Consider the following 8643-nt stretch of genomic DNA (forward strand, 5'->3'; position numbering starts at 1 on the left):
CACTCTCACATATTCTCCACTCACACATGTCACACTCACGCATCTCCACATCTCACACATCTCCCACTCACGCATCTCCCACTCACACATCACTCACACATCACTCCACTCTCCACACACACTCACACTCACTCTCTCACACTCACACATCTCCCACTCACACATCTCACACTCACACATCTCACGCATCTCACGCATCTCACACTCACGCATCTCACACTCACACATCTCACACTCACACATCTCACACATCTCACACATCTCACACTCACGCATCTCACACTCACACATCTCACACTCACACATCTCCCACTCACGCATCTCACACTCACACATCTCACACATCTCACACATCTCACACTCACACATCTCACACTCACACATCTCCCACTCACGCATCTCACACTCACACACTCACACATCTCCCACTCACATCTCAACACAATCTCACACATCTCACACTCAAATCACACTCAACATCTCCACTCACACATCTCACACTCACACATCTCACGCATCTCACGCTTCTCACACTCACGCATCTCACACTCACACATCTCACACTCACACATCTCACACATCTCACACATCTCACACTCACGCATCTCACACTCACACATCTCACACTCACACATCTCCCACTCACGCATCTCACACTCACACATCTCACACATCTCACACTCACACATCTCACACTCACACATCTCCCACTCACACATCTCACACTCACACATCTCACGCATCTCACACTCACGCATCTCACACTCACACATCTCACACATCTCGCACTCACGCATCTCACACATCTCGCACTCACGCATCTCACACTCACACATCTCACACATCTCACACTCACGCATCTCACACATCTCACACTCACACATCTCACACATCTCACACTCACGCATCTCACACATCTCACACTCACACATCTCACACATCTCACACTCACGCATCTCACACTCACACATCTCACACATCTCACACATCTCACACTCACACATCTCACACATCTCGCACTCACGCATCTCACACTCACACATCTCACACATCTCACACTCACACATCTCACACTCACACATCTCACACTCACGCATCTCACGCATCTCACACTCACACATCTCACACATCTCACGCATCTCACACATCTCACACTCACGCATCTCACACTCACACATCTCACACTCACACATCTCACACATCTCACACTCACACATCTCACGCATCTCACACTCACACATCTCACACATCTCACGCATCTCACACATCTCACACTCACGCATCTCACACTCACACATCTCACACTCACACATCTCACACATCTCACACATCTCACACATCTCACACTCACGCATGTCACACTCACACATCTCACACTCACGCATGTCACACTCACACATCTCACACATCTCACACTCACACATCTCACACATCTCACACATCTCACACTCACACATCTCACACATCTCGCACTCACGCATCTCACACTCACACATCTCACACATCTCACACTCACACATCTCACACTCACGCATCCCACGCATCTCACACTCACACATCTCACACATCTCACGCATCTCACACATCTCACACTCACGCATCTCACACTCACACATCTCACACTCACACATCTCACACATCTCACACTCACACATCTCACGCATCTCACACTCACACATCTCACACATCTCACGCATCTCACACATCTCACACTCACGCATCTCACACTCACACATCTCACACTCACACATCTCACACATCTTACACATCTCACACATCTCACACTCACGCATGTCACACTCACACATCTCACACTCACACATGTCACACATCTCACGCATCTCACACATCTCACACTCACGCATCTCACACATCTCACACATCTCACACATCTCACACATCTCACACTCACGCATCTCCCACTCACACATCTCACACATCTCACGCATCTCACACATCTCACACTCACACATCTCACACATCTCACACTCACGCATCTCACACATCTCACACTCACACATCTCACACATCTCACACTCACGCATCTCCCACTCACACATCTCACACATCTCACGCATCTCACACATCTCACACTCACACATCTCACACATCTCACACATCTCACACATCTCGCACTCACGCATCTCACACTCACACATCTCACATCTCACACTCACGCATCTCACATCTCACACATCACATCTCACACTCACGCATCTCACATCTCACACATCACATCTCACACTCACACATCTCACACTCACACATCTCACACTCACACATCTCACACATCTCACACATCTCACACATCTCACACTCACGCATCTCACACTCACACATCTCACACATCTCACACTCACACATCTCACACTCACGCATCTCACACTCACACATCACATCTCACACTCACGCATCTCACATCTCACACATCACATCTCACACTCACACATCTCACACTCACACATCTCACACTCACACATCTCACACTCACGCATCTCACACTCACGCATCTCACACTCACACATCTCACACTCACGCATCTCACACTCACACATCTCACACTCACACATCTCACACATCTCACACATCTCACACATCTCGCACTCACGCATCTCACACTCACACATCACATCTCACACTCACGCATCTCACATCTCACACATCACATCTCACACTCACACATCTCACACTCACACATCTCACACATCTCACACTCACACATCTCACACTCACGCATCTCACACTCACGCATCTCACACTCACACATCTCACACATCTCACACTCACACATCTCACACTCACACATCTCACACTCACGCATCTCACACTCACACATCTCACACTCACAACACTCACACATCTCCCACTCACGCATCTCACGCATCTCCCACTCACGCATCTCACGCATCTCCCACATCTCACACTCACGCATCTCACACATCTCGCACTCACACATCTCACACTCACACATCTCACACATCTCACACTCACACATCTCACACATCTCACACTCACACATCTCACACTCACACGGCTCGCACTCACACATCTCACACATCTCACACTCACACATCTCACACATCTCACACTCACACATCTCACACTCACACATCTCACACATCTCACACATCTCACACTCACACATCTCACACTCACACATCTCACACTCACACATCTCACACATCTCACACTCACACATCTCACACATCTCACACTCACACACTCACACATCTCACACATCTCACACTCACACATCTCACACATCTCACACTCACACATCTCACACTCACACATCTCACACTCACGCATGTCACACATCTCACACTCACACATCTCGCACATCTCACACATCTCACACTCACGCATGTCACACATCTCACACTCACACATCTCACACTCACACATCTCACACATCTCGCACTCACACATCTCGCACTCACACATCTCACACTCACACATCTCACACTCACGCTTCTCACACATCTCCCACTCACACATCTCACACTCACGCATCTCCCATCTCACACATCACATCTCAGCGCATCTCCCACCCACACGCCCACACCTCGCCCTGTGAAATGAACATTGTGTGATTGGCGTTGTGGATGGCGTTGTGGTTGTGACAGTGGTGTGACGGTGGTTGTGACGGTGGTTGTGACGGTGGTTGTAGTCATCGCGCCTCCTATAGTTGTGGCCACGGTTGTTGTGACGCTTGAAGCTGTCGTTCAGGATTGGTTTACGAGTTTGTTGAGCCCCCAGACGACTTTTAACGAGGGTGCTGCTACATTGAGGATGTTGTGGCCAATTCCTCTTTGATCGACGTTTTTTTGCCGATGGACGAAACTGGAATTCCTCAGCACAAAGCCCCCCCCCCGGCTCCTCCCGCCTATAGCGGAGGGGAATGGTCACAGAACCGCACAGATGGATTCACGATCCCGCCTTGCTGTACCGCCATCTGCTGGCCACCTCGCGTGCGGCCTGGAGCGCTATTGTGGTCGTCGCTGTGGATATCAAGGTGGTGGTGATGGTGCTTTGGTGTTGCTCTATCTGTGGTGGTAGTTGCGGTAGCTGCAGCTATGGTGGTGGTGGTGATGGTGGTGGTGGTGGTGATGATGGTGGTGGTGGTGGTGATGATGGTGGTGGTGGTGATGATGGTGGTGGTGGTGGTGGCTGTTGTTGCTGCGCTAGTTCCTGCAGTTGGCGTGGTTGCGGTTGTTGCTATGGTTGCTGATGAGGTTGTTTTATCTGTAGCGGGTGGTGGTGGTGGTAGTGGTTGGAGTAGCTGCTGCACGTGCAACTCAAACTGCGGTGGTCGCCGCGGTTGTTACTGTGATGGTGTCTGTAGCCGTGGTTGTGGTGATGGTGGTGGCTACGGGGTGCGGGGTCTGGCCTCCTCCCCCCACCCCTCCCCCCACCCCGCCCCCCACCCCGGGGGACCCCGTCCTTTCGCGGGGCAATCACCGCCCCTCGCCCCGTGCAAATGACATCTGATTGTTTTGCCGATCCCTTCACAAAACTTTAATTTTTGCCTTGGAAAGGATCATTGCCTCCGGTAATTGCTCAGCCCCGTCCTTGGCCAGAGCCCCCCCCCCCCCCCCCCGTCTACAGCTGAGCTGAGCCCCCGGTCCACGGCAGAGGGAGGAGGAGGAGGGGGGGGCGGGGTGAGGGGGGGGCACAGGGGAGGGGGCGGTGCAGCTGCACCGCATCCCGGGTGCCCCCTGCGTCCGTCTCCGTTTAATTGAAACGTTGCTCCAATACAGTGGCGTGTGACGGTGGGGGGGGGTGATTGGGCGTGTGACGGGGGGTGGGGCGTGTGACGGTGGGGGGGTGATGGGGCGTGAGATGGAGGGGGGTGATGGGTGTGCGTGATGTGCGTGCCACCAAGTGATGGCCACGTGCGCCATGTGTGTGTGACGCGCGTGTGAGCGGGGTGCGCGTGATGGGTGATGGGGCGTGTGATGGACGGTGGCGTTGTGTGTGTGATGGCTGCTGTCGGTGCGACGCTGCGTGGCGGGTGTGGTGCCGTGTGGCGCTCGGTGGGTTTTCTCTGGCAACCTCACGGGGCATTCCGAGTGGGGGAATCGGTATGGCCCTCGACCCCGCGTCCGTCCGGGAATTCCCCCCCCATCTCCCCCCCCCCTTCGCCCCCCCCCCCTTCGCCCCCGTCTCCTGCCCCCTCCGCCCCTCCCCCTCTGGGCCACTTGCAGCCCCAGCGGGAGTCCCTGTCAGAGCCCCCATCCTCAAGTCGGCGTCTTGAGTTCCTTGTTGTCGCTCTCCTTCCGCTCCTCTGACTCTCACCCCTCCTCCCTCCTCTCCTCCGTTGCTCGTCTCTTGCCTCTCCCTCCTTGCCCTCCTCTCCCGCCCTCTCGCTCCTCTCTCGACTCGCTCCACCATCTCCAACCTCGCCTCTCCCGCACTCTCGACTCTCCCCCACATCCCACGTCTCCCTGCGCTCTCTCCAATGTCTCCCCTTCTCTCTGCCCCCTGCTTCTCCATTCTCTCCCCAATTCTCCCCCCTCTCCTCCCCCCTCCACCCTCCCTCTCGCTCATCACGTCGTCTCCTCGTCTCTCCACCCCCTACGAATGCTCAAACGTTTCCCCCAAACGCCACGCCGCGTGCTGTCGGCGCCATGCGGATCTCTCGCAGGGCGAGTGAGCGGCCCGCGGAAGCTGCTATCACTGAGCTACCTCTGAGATCGGCTCCAGCTCCCTCTGTTCCACACAGTAGGGGGCAGCACTCTCACCATCACAGCCACGTTAGCGTCTCTCTCTCTCTCTCCCCGCCACTCCGTGTCTCTGCTCTGTCGCCACCGCACCCCACGTCGCCTGAGTTCGATTCCCCGGCCACCCTCGTCGCTGTGACTCCTCGCGGCGACGTGGCAGCGCGCTGACGGTCACCACCAGCGGCGCCGTGCGCGGAGCCTCGCTGGGGGTGGGTGGCGCCCGTCTCAGCCGCCACCCACGAAGCCTCGAGTGGCTCTCGTTCTTATTGTTGTTGTTGTGTGGTGCTGTTGTTGTCACGTGTTGTTGTTGTCGCGTGTTGTTGTTGGCACGTGTTGTTGTCGCTTCTTCTTGTCGCGTGTTGTTGTTGTGTCTTGTAGTTGTTGTCGCGTGTTGATGTCACGTGTTGTTGTCGCGTGTTGCTGTTGTTGTTGCGTGTTGTTGTTGGCGCGTGTTGTTGTTGTTGTCGCGTGTTGTTGTTGTTGTCGCGTGCTGTTGTCGCGTGTTGTTGTTGTCGCGTGTTGTTGTCGCGTGTTGTTGTTGTCGTGTGTTGTTGTTGTGTCTTGTAGTTGTCGCGTGTTGTTGTTGTTGTCGCGTGTTGTTGTTGGCGCGTGTTGTTGTTGTTGGCGGGTGTTGTTGTTGTTGTCAAGTGTTGCTGTTGTTGTTGTTCTCGTGTGTTGTTGTTGGCGCGTGTTGTTGTTGTTGGCGCGTGTTGTTGTAACGTGTTGCTGTTGTCACATGTTGTTGTCACGTGTTGTTGTTGCTGTTGGCGCGTGTCGTTGTCACGTGTTGTGGTTGTTGTCACGTGTTGTTGTCCCTTGTTGTTGTGTCTTGTAGTTGTTGTCACGTGTTGTTGATGTCGTGTTGTTGTTTTTGTGCCTTGTGGTTGTTCCGTATTGTTGTGCCTTGTAGTTGTTGCTGCGTGTTCTTGTTGTTGTCGCGTGTTGTTGTTGTTGTCGCGTATTGTTGTTGTTACTCTACGCAAAAGGTGCTGGCGCTGTGATGTTGATTCTCATCTGAGCCTCTCGCTCGCTCCGCGGGGATTCACCCGGGACCCTGGGGACTCGAGGCGCAGCGACTCCGCGTGTGTCTGTGTGTGAGTGCAACTGTGTGTGTGTCTGTGTGTGTGAGTGCGACTGTGTGTGTGTTGTGTGTGTGTCTGTGTGTGTGTGTGTGAGTGCGACTGTGTGTGTGTCTGTGTGTGTGTCTGTGTGTGTGAGTGCGACTGTGTGTGTATGAGTGCAACTGTGTGTGTGTCTGTGTGTGTGTCTGTGTGTGTGAGTGCGACTGTGTGTGTGTCTGTGTGTGTGTCTGTGTGTGTGAGTGCGACTGTGTATGTGTGTGAGTGCAACTGTGTGTGTGTGTCTGTGTGTGTGTGAGTGCGACTGTGTGTGTGTCTGTGTGTGTGTGTCTGTGTGTGTGAGTGCGACTGTGTGTGTGTCTGTGTGTGTGTGTCTGTGTGTGTGAGTGCGACTGTGTGTGTGTGCTACTGTGTGTGTGTGTGCGACTGTGTGTGTGTGTGAGTGCGACTGTGTGTGTCTGTGTATGTGTGTGTGAGTGCGACTGTGTGTGTCTGTGTGTGTGTGTCTGTGTGTGTGCGACTGTGTGTGTGTCTGTGTGAGTGCGACTGTGTGTGTGTGAATGCGACTGTGTGTGTGTCTGTGTGTGAGTGCGACTGTGTGTATGTGTGAGTGCGACTGTGTGTGTGTGAGCATCTGTGCGAGTGCGACTGTGTGTGTGAGTGCGACTGTGTGTGTGAGTGTCTGTGTGAGTGCGACTGTGTGTCTGTGTGTGTGTCTGTGTGTGAGTGCGACTGTGTGTGTGTGAGTGCGACTGTGTGTGTGTCTGTGTGTGAGTGCGACTGTGTGTATGTGTGAGTGCGACTGTGTGTGTGTGAGTTTGTGTGTGTGTGAGTTTGTGAGTGAGTGTGTGAGTATGTGAGTGTGTGTGTGTGAATATGTGAGTATGTGTGTGAGTTTGTGAGTGTGTGAGTGAGTATGTGAGTGAATGTGTATGTGAGTTTGTGAGTGTGTGTAAGTTTGTGAGTGAGTGTGTGAGTTTGTGAGTGTGTGTCTGAGTATGTGAGTGTGTGTGTGAGTTTGTGAGTATGTGAGTGTGTGTGTGAGTTTGTGAGTTTGTGAGTGTGTGTGTGAGTTTGTGAGTGTGTGTGTAAGTTTGTGAGTATGTGAGTGTGTGTGTGGGGAGCGGTAGTGCAGCGGTGCGCTGCACTACGAACCTGGCCACCCGGGTTCGATTCCCGCTCACGGCTAACACCAGTGACGATTATCTGAACCGGTCCTGGGCCTCCCCTAGGTCGACTCAGCCTCAAATGAGTACCTGGTGCGATGTGTAAACATCGCCGCTAGGGATACAAAGGCGGCCGGGTGTGGTGTTGGCCCCCCCCTCGTGTGCCGTGCCGGCCTTTATAGGTGCTCGCTAACAGCACTTGCCCCTACAGTCTATTAAGGTTATACGGGGGATCTTTGTCTTTTTGTGAGTGCGACTGTGTGTGTGTGTGAGTGCGACTGTGTCTGTGTGTGTCTGTGTGAGTGCGACTGTAAGTGTGAGTGTCTGTGTGAGTGCGACTGTATGTCTGTGTGAGTGCGACTGTGTCTGTGTGTGTCTGTGTGAGTGCGACTGTGTGTGTGTGTCTGTGTGTGTGTCTGTGTGAGTGCGACTGTGTGTGTGTGAGTTTGTGATTATGTGAGTTTTTTGCGTGTGTAAATTTGTGAGTGAGTGTGTGAATATGTGAGTGTGTGTGTGAGTTTGTAAGTATGTGAGTGTGTGTGTATGTGAGTTTGTGAGTGATTATGTGAGTTTGTGAGTGTGTGAGTGAGTTTGTGAGTGTGTGCGTGAGTTTGTGAGTTTGTGAGTGTGTGTGTGAGTTTGTGAGTGTGTGTGTGAGTTTGTGAGTATGTGAGT

This window comes from Lethenteron reissneri, chromosome 17 (assembly GCF_015708825.2).
Source record: "Lethenteron reissneri isolate LAM-NWPU_2019-01 chromosome 17, ASM1570882v1, whole genome shotgun sequence".
Taxonomy (NCBI): Eukaryota; Metazoa; Chordata; class Hyperoartia; order Petromyzontiformes; family Petromyzontidae; genus Lethenteron; species Lethenteron reissneri.